Source organism: Topomyia yanbarensis, chromosome 3 (genome assembly GCF_030247195.1).
Source record: "Topomyia yanbarensis strain Yona2022 chromosome 3, ASM3024719v1, whole genome shotgun sequence".
Classification (NCBI taxonomy): domain Eukaryota; kingdom Metazoa; phylum Arthropoda; class Insecta; order Diptera; family Culicidae; genus Topomyia; species Topomyia yanbarensis.
Genome location: NC_080672.1, coordinates 276467540 through 276480939, shown reverse-complemented (window position 1 = coordinate 276480939; position 13400 = coordinate 276467540). Strand labels below are relative to the sequence as shown.

The window sequence follows — 13400 nt, the reverse complement described above, 5'->3', positions numbered from 1 at the left end:
TATCACCAAACATAGTTATCTACAAACCGTTCTTTTTGGGATGAAAACATAATGGAGAAAGAATTGAATTAGAAAGTTCCATTTAATAACTTGAATTGAGTTTGCGCCTGTCAATTCTTCTATACATGTACCAGTGATTCATATAAGCAAATGTTTATCAAATTAATCTACAAACCCGAAGGTTTTTGCAAGTCCTAGAAAATCAGTGAATGTGGCAATCTCATTCGACATGAAATTTCCAGTAAACATTCATTCAAAAAGTGCATTGGCTCAAATTATCCATGAATGTCATATGATATGCCCAAGTTTAGTCCTACGTCAACACCGCGGTTACGTCCCGGACATTACCCACTCCTAGTTTTTCACATTTCCTTTCGATCGTGTCCATATGAGCCTGTCTGGTCCTAAATTTCCGTTCTAAGTTTACTGATTCACTCTGGAATAACTATCAGACTTTCAATTTCATTGCTTTCGTTTGTCTTAGCCTAACGTTTGAAGAAAATAGCCAACAAAATCGATACAGCCGAACCTTCCGACAATTTAAACATATCAGAAACAATATCGAAATTATGTTATCGATATTTGGTATTATCTAGAATGCTATTATGTAGGTACAAAAATTTCACGTATCGTGAATATAAATTTATTGAATAATATTTATTAAAAAATCAATATGAAAGAGAGTATTATCGAACTCGTAAACTTAATGCGTGTTTTCTCAAAACAACGTATTTGAAATTTATGCAAATGATTACAAGTGAAGTATCATACTTATTAACTCACGTAAGCTCTTCGTTGTAAAAGTTTAACTATAGGGGAGACTGAGGAGACTTGATCCCCGGGGAGACTTGATCCCATCATTGTAACTCAAAGGCGAATCAGAATACATTAACCCTCAAAAAGGCCGGCACGTTACAATTTTTTAGTTACACAAAAATGTGTATGCAGTACAAGCTTGGGCATGGAAATTTTGATAAGTAGCTTTGAAATCTATAACAAAAATAAAGAATTGTGAAATTTTCATCTATGGATTGAAGCGCAACTATGTTTGAATTTTTTACATGCACAAAAAGGCAAACCGGGCCTGGCAGGCCCGGTGTGCATGCAATATTTACTAGGAATAGCACGAGTTTTATACATTAATATTTATCTGAAAAAAACATTTTGATGAGTTCATCTTCATATTAGCAGGAATGTTTTTCATGTTTTGATTGATTTCATCTTTTTACCTTTTCTTATAAGAAAAAAATCTTGAAAGTTTGAGCGGATTCTATACATTTCTTTTATAAGAAATGTAAAAATAGCATACGATAATGACGTGTGTCATATTTTTTTGGGTAAATACTTTTATGTCACCCACTATACTTGACAATTATTTGGATACAACTTAACCTAACTCTGTCGTTATTGTCTATTTTTGTTGTCTATTCTTTGTGTTATAGTTGTCGTAATTATTCAAATTGTAGGATCTAAAAGCAACAAAAAATTGAAATGGCTATAAGACGATATGCCCATGTTTTCAATCGTCTCAAAGAATCTGAAATAATGGAAGAAATTCGAGCAAATTCAACAGCAGACAATTCCGAAACTGATTTGCAAAACGAGGAAAAAGATGTGAATGATATTGCTTCTGACGATGAATCTGATGCAGACTCGGAAGAAAAATCTGAATATGTACTCCGGTTATGCATCAGAAGAAATTAATAGCAACCCAGAAACATTTATTGGTCGTGTTCAAACGAAATGGAGCTCAGAACCAATCGACAGTCAACGTGATCTTCCGAGTACTCACCTGTTGGAAAAATTGACCTTTTTACATCCATCGCCTTATACGCTGAAATCGGGATTTGCTGCGTGTTCGTACTCATCATCCTGTAATTCCGGAACTGGAAGTCGGATCAATTAAAAATTCAACAGCAGCCAATGGGAATACTGTACCTTTCATTTGAAACCAAAAAATCGGTAAAGAATTCGCTGAGAAATAGGTATGACATTATCTTAGGAACTTGGTAAGTTCCCCCGGGGCATCAAGAACCGCCATAGCTGGCCAATGTTGCCGAAGTGCCTTCGGTGGGTCATTAATGATCTAGACATGCAATGCCAAGTAATGTTGCACATATTTTAATATATATTGCATCAATTGGACATCATGGTGGTATCAGTATCTATGGAAATTTGCTGTGTGATTGTACTCTTCAACACGTAACTCCAGAACCGAATGTCGGATCAATAAAAAAATCAATAGCGACCGATGGGAAGGCTGTACCTTTCATTTGTACAAATCGGTCCACCCACCTCTGAGAAAATTCGGTGAGATTGCTTGCCACCACATACATCCATACATACATACACACACACATACAGACATTTTACGATCTCGACGAACTGAGTCGAATGATATAAGAGACTTGGCCCTGTGGGTCTTGGTTAAAAAATCGAAATTTCGACCGATTGCATAACCTTTCTATATGAGAACGGCAAAAAGGAGCTTGAATTTAGGCAGGCCTGAGAGGCCCGGCTTGCCCTTTAATGTTAGGGTTTTAGCTTGCCTTCACAAGGGTTAATCGAATATACTATAAAGTTGCGTAGTTTTATCTAAACATAAATTTCATTAACACAGAAAAAAGAAGTTGGACTTTTGTGTAACCGAATTTTTACCGATTTAAAAAAAAATCTCAGAAGAACTGAAGAAGATTTATTTTCTAAATTTATTTAAATTCTAAACTTTTATATAATTGATAAAATCACCCACTACATACTCTACTTTTGCATACAGAATTACAGGAGAATGTCAATTATATGAATACATTATGATTGAGCTGATTCTTTTGTTCAACTATATTTTTACTAAAGTTTGCTGAAATAGATTCTATGGGTTCACTTGATCCCTTCAAATTCGTGGAGATTTGATCCCCTTCGTCATACTTCATACACACCACTGAAAATAACCAAATTCACATCAGAACAATTGAAGTCATTGTTGTCATAAAAAAATGTCAAAAATGAACGCTTCATCGTAAAGAAACATAACTGTAATTGTTTACTACAGCATACGTAGCAACCTGGGAGGGAGAAACAGACTCAATAAATGTGAATGTCATAGCCAGCCAGAACGAAACTGTCACTCCGAGCCACAAAAAAGTGTTCATCGAGGAAATGAGAGTATTGTTATCATATGCTTGCTTGAAAATGTTTCCGAACGATGAATTTCCTTGATTTTTTGTCTAGATTGGGTGTAGCAGTAAATATTATTAAAGTTTTTTTGTGATTTTAATGCCATTTTGAAATTAGCCAGATAGATTTTTCGGTAATCCGTGCTGCCACAATCAAATAAATTGTATTTCTATGTATTCAATGATGAATAAGAATTTAGATGCGTTCAAAAGTTTCGAGCATCGTTTTAAGACAATATTGCGATCTTGCTATAATGTAAAATAAACGCTAATTTTATATGAAAATTTCAAATAATATTTACATTTTAAGCTCAATGAACTACGCCTAAAATATATTTTATGCTTGTTATAAAACCAGTTATGGAAATGTGACGACGCTGTAAATGTTCTCTACTCCAAGAAATGGGAATATGGAATCAAAACATATGCTGTGACGTGCAAGTTTTTTGGTAATTCAAAAATACTTTTTGGTTTAAAATAATTTATATCATCTTTCTATTTAAAACATGTCATAACAGCTATTTTCATATCTATAGTAAAGACAAGTAATAATGGTGTAAATCGTGCGAAGAAAGTTTTAAAAATTTGTGACTGATTTAACAATTTTAGAATGAGTGACACCTTGCTAGTCAGATTTGATGGTTCTCCAGTTTAAAGTTTCTTTTGAGAGTATACTGCGAAAATGAAAATCATCAACGGCTTAGATGCATGCTAATAAATATAAACAAAGTTTCGAAAAAAATTGGCAAGTTACTTCGACGTGAAGTTTGACATCGACATAATATTTTTAATGTTCGGGTGCTCATGCAGCTTAATCTGATGATCAGAATCATGAAAAAATTCCATTTCTATCTATTAGTTAAAATCTTACACTTCGAAAGTTATTTGCAAAATAACCTTGGCTAAATTTGACAGTTCGACGGTTAAAATTGTTTGATGATGTAAAAAGAAAGGTGGAAACAGTTTTCTGTACTTTATTTAGGATGGCAATATTTTTCAGTAGTAAATAAAGGGGAAATATAAAAACGAAAACATGTTATATCAAACGTTTTGTCGTTTATTTCATTATATGGATATTTACGTTCCAAGGCTGCAGCCGTACCTATATATATATATATATATATATATATATATATATATATATATATATATATATATATATATATATATATATATATATATATATATATATATATATATATATATATATATATATATATATATATATATATATATATATATATTTATATATATATATATATATTTATATATATATATATATATATATATATATATATATATATATATATATATATATATATATATATATATATATATATATATATATATATATATATATATATATATATATATATATATATATATATATATATATATATATATATATATATATATATATATATATATATATATATATATATATATATATATATATATATATATATATATATATATCTACCTATCAAATACCTATGCATTGGTCAACATTTCACAAATCAGATAAACATGCCTCTACCGGCGAGTTTCCTTATTCAAGGATTCTGTTAGTTAAATTTTTATAAAATTAAATTCTATTTTTCAGATTGAATTTAATGTTGTATCGGTTTTTAATATTCAGTTTAAGCAATTTTTTAGGAAACCGTGGTAGAATGGAGAAGAACGGCACAAAAATCCTATTTTAAAAGTATAAGATTAGACACATCGTTCCGAAATTTGTCCCATTTCACTCGAGTACTGGAAGCAAACTGTCGGCTGACTTTATCTTCAAATCAATGTAAAGCACCCGGGAAAAAAACTTTCACTGATTTTATACTGTCCCAAGATCCTTTCCATCACACGATTGAAGTCATGTGCCGGTAACACGCTTGCATCAATGACACGCAAAAAGAAATTTGCTCATTTATGCGTCGCCCACCTTGATTGATTTTGGCTGTCGAAAGTTTTCTTGCTTCTTGACAAGTGCTATTATTTACACTTTTTGCGTAGTGTCTGTTTCTCCCTCCCAGGTAGCAACCATTCATCCCACATTTGACGTTCCTCAACCATAATAAAGACAGCTTTCAAATAATTGCACGGAGATTTGGGGAATTCGTAAAAAAATCAGGTGAGAGATGCGTAATATGTAGTAACTTCAATCATAACAATTTAATCAATACTACAATCCATTTATAAAATTGAATGGGGTAATGTACCCGTTTTTGCCCTATTAAGAAGGGTACCACATTATTACAATAATAATTTTATTATTTCAGCTTCTTTGATTTGTTATTAAGGTCCATTTTTTTATTTCGATTATAGAGGTTTTAACGTTAAGGTCATTCGCCTCTTATTAAGAGCCAATATAATAACAAAATTGTCTTGAGAATGGTCAAAATCTTCTGTTTGAGCGCAGCAAAATCTCTAATCGAGTACCCCCATTATCGCAATACCATTTGAGTCAATGCGTTGAGCAAAGATGGCAGACGCTGCTCTAACCAAAGGCTTCAGATGGGTAGGATGATAGTAGAAACAGGGCAAAAATAGGCTTATTACCCTACATGCTCTTTTAAACACGTTTTCATAAAGGAATCAAGTGTCCCCAAATTAGGGATCAAGTCTCCACTAATCTAAGAATTTTCCATTTTTTTTTGTTGTTTTTCAGAAATGCTCATAGCTCATGTCCAGTATAATATTTCCATGTAATTTTTTATGATTATTAGTCATCCCTAGAAACAATATAAAACTACAAAAAAATACATAGTTTTTTATCATTCCACGGAGTTGGATTGAAAAATAAAAACTACAAGGGGCAGCCCTATGGGGTTGCACGAACTGTAAACGTAGGACTATACTACTTAATGTAAAATATTTATTTTCTTAGTACTTAGTGTGTGGGAAAAAACACCCGGACCGGTGAAGAAAAATCAAATTTTAGACAATATAATCACATCTCATGTATAGAACAAGCTTTCTAGCTTCCTAAAAGTTCAAACACCCATGGATAACCCCAAGTTTGTAGATGTGTTTCGATCAAAGTTACAAATAATCGAAGCTCTATTTTGACGGCTGAAAATGAACCTGATGCGATTCGCGGTGAATAGAAAAAATATTCATTCAAATATCCATGTTAATCATTCAGTTGAATATCGTACAATATATTCATTTCACTAATTATCAAGGAAAATGTTTTCAAATGCCGGTAAAGCATATGAAACAACAATTATCATCGCTTACATTGTGCCAGGGCCTACTTTGATGCGTTTGATTCGTTGCTGCACGGTCGCTTCATGTAATAATCGGAGACGAATGAAAATCTGCATGGATGAATGGGCGGTTTATTCGTTTGACGTTTTCAGCTGCGTCACTGAATATTGAAAATGAATGTGGCTGAATATGATCAATTTTCATTCAATGAATTTGAATATTTTTAACTCTGGTTTCGATGCCACAGGATTGTAAAATGGTTATTACGTCATTAAAATTCAATGCTTCCGTGGCAATTTTTTTTGTCTGCGAAATGCCCTGTGTGTGCGAAATGCCCTGTGTGCTCATGATTTGTTGGGATATTAGTATTGATCGGAAAATGCTTTCCAACGCTGCGCATTGCATACATACAGGACATTTTGCAGGTCACCAGAAGCTGTTCATTTTACCACCGCCACATGTTCATTTTACCTACTCGCTATAAACATGTCTCATTTTTGGACATGTTTAGAAATCAAGAATCATGTTTGAAAAAATGTGTTTATGACGAAGTATTTTTACCAGATATGTACAAAACATGTCTAACAAGAAACATAAGGTGATTGTAATATCTCATTCACTTATTAGTTAGAAAATAATGACTTTGCTTAACGTGTTCATTTTACCGCCAGTTCTCCTACCTACCAACCCATTCGCATACATACCTACCAAACATTGAACCCAAGCGTACAATGCAAAATGAGTCAACGCTGATGATGATGGGTAGAGCGAAAGAGACAACTAGTACCACCACGACACTATTAGTGCATTTCACCAAAATTCCACGCGGCCTTTCCCGATTGAAAGGAACGGCCGCGCTTAGCCCATCTGTCAAAATATCGTGATTTTGCATAGCGAAGGGCTGAATGATAACATATTTTGTTCAAAAAACAGCCCTGCGTTATGCAACACTTTGTGCAGGTTGATTATACCAGTTGCAAGTGGGGTCAAATTCACAAGTTCCGTAAAATTCCTTTTAAATTACAGAATTGATAAAATTGCTTAGATGAGCTAAACTAATTAATCAAATCCTATCCTTGCGTTTAAACCAAAATGGAAAGCTTATTACTACCACTACATTACTTAATTTCAAGCGCAAATAGCAAATACATGTGCTAGTTAAACCAAAAATTTGCTGGCAACATTACAGCGGCATTTAGGAAGCAGTTGGAGCGGTCGCCTGTGGGACGACACAGGGTAACGTCCCTCCCCAGTCAGTGTAACGGACTTCTAACTCAGCTACACTGGCTGTAAAAAACACAGCGCAGTGATCTGCTTCGCCAGCCGTTCAACTGGTAACTGAGCGTGTCTGGCCAAGTCCGTTCTTTAAATAGTCGATGATGACGTCATTCATAGAAGCGTTGCGCGCTAGGTACACCAATCCGTCGTACAGGGCTTGGGAAGCGCTATCTTCTGTGTGTTAATGCGCGATATTTTGACAAGGTTGTATATTATTTAATTTTTTAATGCTATGATATCAAAAATCTTTGGGTTTATCTATTGGAATCTATTCTTAGAAGTATTTCGGGGCGATTTGTGCAAAAAATTTGAAAATTTATCGTGAGATGGCTGAATTATATGCGTTTAAAATTGGACCACTTTTCGTTACATACCATTTTTGTAGAATTTGCAGAGTGCACCCCCATATCGAAAACAAAGACGTAGTCCTACGTCAAAAAGGGGATCAAGTCTCTTCAGTCTCCCCTACTTGAACTTGTGTGTGAACTACTGAATTTATTAAATAAATTATATTTGTATATCACTTTCAACTCAAAATCGATTTTCTTGTTTACCTGGTTATATTGCCTTACTTTGACAATTTATGAACTTTTAACTAAATAAAAAAGACTATATTGATGACCAATTTAGAATGATTCGCTAAGTTTGTCCTTTTTTGTCATTGAGAACTGATATGTCCACTACTAGAAGCTCTTCGTACGAGCCTTTTGGTGTAGAGAGGCGGGTTATTAAAAAAATATATATGTCAAGATACAGAGAAGTGGATTCCGTCACAGCTGATACTTGGAGTAACTTCTTCCCGGGTGTTCCAAATGCTGTTCGTGTGGTGAATATGCGTTCGTTCAAACCATTCCCTTCTCACGTGACTATTATATGCAGACCAAGCGAAAATGGGACATTTAATCAGAGAACCAGCGCGATGGTCACGCATCCAGGGCAGATTCCTACATAATTCTGTAATGAAACACTACCACGGAAAACCTTGCGCAGAAGCAGCTAAGGAAAGTCTGCGAACTACAATCGAAAACAGCATGCAAACATCTTATGACCACAAACACCTGCAAACCCAATATCTACAGAACTGACAGAAACAAATTTTCGATCAACGACAAAACAACTATGCCCAATAGGATGGGGCATTGTTATATGGAAGAACGTAATCATAACCACATTAACCGAGCACATCACTTTTATGGTTCCATTTGGGGTCCCAAATAACTGTGCAAAATTTGGGGTCGATTAGTTTTGACCCGCGTAGCGCATTGCGTTTGAAATTTTTCTGGAACATATCAACTCAACATCAGTTTATTCAGTCTGTAACTTTACTACTATTGATATAAGTGAAGGCAGAGAGATACAGTATGTTCCACAGGACATTGTGCAAATGGTTTAACATAATTCACCTGAACATTCCAACTCGACAATATTTCCGTTATTTCTGTTCGAATTTCTATATATTAAAGTAAACCACCCCTCCACTTCTCACTACGCCCTATTCCTCAACTACCTACTCCCATGAAATTGAGCCAAGGCTTTCGAATAATTCATCCAAACATACCAATGTGGTAAATCTAAAATATATGATGTTATTTTTGTATGCTATATTAAATGTCATTGGTACACCGGCAGTGTAATGATTTTTGGCATGTAACTCGAACTATCGAACTTTGAACATCTATAACTTGTTTTAGAGACATTCTAACACCATACATCCTCTGGCAAAGTTGTTCAGCATATTCTAGAATATACTTCTATCTAATTAGCTGCATACTGCAGTAAGAATTATAGTCTGTAGAATTCAAAATCGCGAAAAAGTAGATTTTCGCATACTAATTTCTATACAAATTCCAAACAAAAAGCGCTACGCCGGGTCAAAACCAACCGACCCCAAATTTTGCACAATTATTTGAAACCCCAAATGGAACCAATAAAGAAAGCAGACTAATTGAACCACAAATTTCGAAGCGTCCGGGTAAATACACGTAGCTGAGTCCATCACGTTGAACAGGATTTTCTCATATCTCTGATAATTAGTAGTACAAGAAGAGCAAAAAACCCTACTAAAGTCTTCGTAGACTTTTGCACCAATTATCGCTCCCTTCGTATACAAACGAAGACTTTAATTGCGATTACGATGCGGTGTGGCTGTGGTTCACTAGGAGGTTGATAACAGTCTGTTCTTTTTCTCTCTCCTAGAGACCCTGTGGTATTCGGCGGTTGGAACTATCAAGAATCGATCTCAAATCTGGCGGAGGTTTTCGACCATGCTAGTTTGCAGCAATGCAACCTATTTATACCATTACTCCGGAATCTGTGCACGCAGACGTTGATCGTTCAACAACTTTTTTACAAAGTTGTAAATAGAGGTACCGCGTGTCTGTTTGAATCAGTTGTTGCTCTTATGCCAAACGAGTAACGTCATGGCCAAAGCGTGTGAACGCTGCAATAAGCGGTAGACGCTATGGATTATGTACAAATTGTTCAGGTTCCAGCGCGGTGTCACAAGATGATTTGCAAAGTGGGCGGGTGGGTTGAATTTGGATTGAGTTCAATAATGCAGAGTGCGACATGCATATGCTGTTTAAGAGTTTGCGTTTGAAAAAAAATTATTTCTATGTTTGTGTGTGCGGTGGGTTGACGACGTTTTCGGCGGGTTGTAAGTATGCAGGGTAATAAGCCTAATGGCACATACGTTTTCTTAGGGCCCTATTCTCACAGTCACGTCACCCAGTGACTAGAAGAAAATTTTGCTCTAGTCACTACGTGACGTGACTGTGAGAATAGGGCCCTTTTTGCTTCTGTAGTTATTTCTTAAACACGGGCGGTCTCAACTGGATTTGTGTCTACAGAAAGGCGATGGTTAATTGGATATTTTGCTGGGAAACTGAGTTACGTTAGAGCAGTTTTATTTTTGATTTGTTTTGAAAAAGTTGCGAGATATATTCTATAGCGATTCTTGGTAGTCTACCCGAAAGTAATGCTATCTGACTAATAGGAAGCAATGTTTGGTTTTTATCACAACTTTTCAATATTATTTTATTGAACGAATTCTTTAGGGCATGTTCAGCAGCGTAGTATTTTATACGGGAGTTTCAAAGTAGAATTGGAACGGACATAATCACATTCCCAGCAGAGCTATTTGATTTATTAATTGGGAACAGTTTTTTTTCTCGAACTGTATAACTAGTATACGATGCCGTTCTCTTTGTCGCTTTATTTAAAATAAGTTTAAAACTGTATTAAATATACAAAGAGTATACAGTACATACACTCAGGTTCGATAGATGAGAGGAAATAATTTCGAGCCAAGTAACGTCCTAAGGACACGCTCGGGAGTAGTTCTGGAATCAGGAATCAGAATATATTGGCTTAAATGGCACGTTCCCCGTATGTAGTGGGGAATTTGTGCCTTGCAGTGTGTTTCATCATTTCCTGAGCGGATGGAAAGGAGAAGGAGGTGTGGGGAAGTAGAATTGGAAGAGTGGGAAAAATAACAGCACAAAATAAAAACAAACAGCAGGTAAGTTAATCTCACAAGTACTTCAACTCGCCTGGGAGTAAGCGTAAAACTCTTTACCACATTGGATAAGTAACTTCAGTATGTCTCTGAGTTTCAGTCGTCCAAACATGGTGTCGTCTATGTAAGGACGGCCGAAAACTCGAAATTGCAATTGCGCTACTGCTGAACAGTTGCATATCAGATCATATGAGGTTCCGTAGTCGGATTTACAAAGATCACATGAAACAGACTCAGCCCGCTGAATAGTTGCCATGTGATAATTGAACTTGCAGTGGCCGGGTAAAGTCCTGGTCAGCATGCCGTGGAGCTTCGAAAAATGTAGGAGATTTTTCGAAATCACTGGGCACGGTTGTTCTAGAAACGCCCTTGTTTGGCGAAACGTTTGTAAATTTTTCCAATAATTGCGGTGCTCAGACGAAGCGCAGGACCGTATTTTTTCCCTTATTCAACTTGTCGAAATTGGCAGGCGTCTTGGCCAATTCATCAGCCCATTCATTTCCAGTAATACCAGAATGTACGGGCACCCAGACAAGGTAGATAGTGTTGAATATGTTTAGTTTTTCGATTTGGGTTCGGCACGCGATCACTAGCTTGGAGCGTGATTTGTCTGAGTTAAGGGCCTTGATTGCAGCCTGACTATCGCCGCAGAAGTTTATATCATTGCCGGACAAACTCAGTTGAAGGGCCGATTGTACCCGCACATAATCGCAAAGATTTCTGCTTGGAATACAGTACAGTATCTACCTAGTGAGTGAGATTATTCCAATCTCATTTCACGACAGTAGACACCAGCACCAGAAAGTCCCTCCATCAGAGAACCGTCAGTGTAACATGTGTCAGTGTAATAACATGCTTTTTCCTATATTTTCCATTTGAAAACATTTTTAACCCTTAAAGGTGCAAATCATTTTTTTTTAATTTTGTGAAACTTGCCCCATAGCTTCAATACGTCGCTGTGACAATTTTGAGATGATTTTTGCAATGTTGTTTTTAAAACAACATTGCGCATTTAAGGGTTAAGCATTGTGAATTTCTAAGTGAAAGTATATACCGTATCTCTGAATACGCTATTACTCTCTAGTTTTTGTATTAGTAGTAAAAGTTACTGTAGATTATAAATGCGTTCTGTAGACATACATTGTGGGTAATACTATGAAAACTTAACGGGAAAGTCTATCCCATTCTCGACAGTCACACATAGTTTGGTACGTCTGGTCACTTTATGTTACTTTATTCACTAAATATTTATTTTTTGGTACTTTCGTGCTATAACATATACACTTTTTTAATATAATTGATTGTAACATTAATGATGAAATATTGCTTTGAAAACTGATTTTTACGGATTTCTTCGTCATATACTAAATACATAACGTCACCGTCTAGTACCGAAAGTGAGTCATCCAGGATTATATTCCGATGCGTCATATTTCGCCCATCCTGAAGAAAAGTTTACCAACACAAATGCACTTCCGCTTAGGGGGTTGATCGTTCATCAAAATTAGAAATATCCTCAAACCATTATATTTTCGCGTAAATGCCGAGTTCTTGTAGAATGATGTAATGGTGAAATATATAACAATATAACATTAAACATAGTTACTATAACTATGACGTCACACCTTACTTTCTTATGTATCCTTATTTTAGACTTGACACAGTCCCAGAGAAAATATGTGCAAACAAAATCAGTTCATGGATCCAAGATAATCGTGAAGTATATTACTTGGGAGGTTTGGGGTGCTTTACAGAATACTTCAGTATCGCGCTCTAAGCAGGTCGCTATATGCACGCGATTTCGTGCTGAATGGCTATGAGAGAGTAGATTATCATACCTGCACACATTGAAGTTAAATTTTATCGTTGACTATCCCGCCAGTGCCAGTGGTCAGTCTAAGTAATAGTCTGGATAGGGTGGACTGTGCTAACAACAAAACGTACCCCCTCATGTATTAAAGGAGAAATATCCAATGCGCATGAACAATTAAGTATTGATCTGTACTTTTTAGAATCATCACCATCATCATCATCATCGCTACCATTGTTATCTCCAGCGTTGGTTCTGATTTTATCCCACGAGATGTACTTCCTCTCAGGATGCCAAAACATTATTTAGGTATTTTTTGATAGTTCAACAAACTTATATCTTTTGATATTATAGCTCCACTCTGCACGTTTCAAACTCAATATCGAAATGATTTCTGCAAACTTTTAATAGATCTTTA

The 13400-nt window shown here is 35.5% G+C and overlaps 1 protein-coding gene across 1 annotated transcript in view; it reads right to left on the bottom strand.

The window, feature by feature from the left end:
• Positions 1–13400, bottom strand: part of LOC131688521 (tubulin polymerization-promoting protein homolog) — a 43663-nt gene that overhangs the window by 29952 nt on the left and 311 nt on the right. The window lies entirely within an intron of this gene.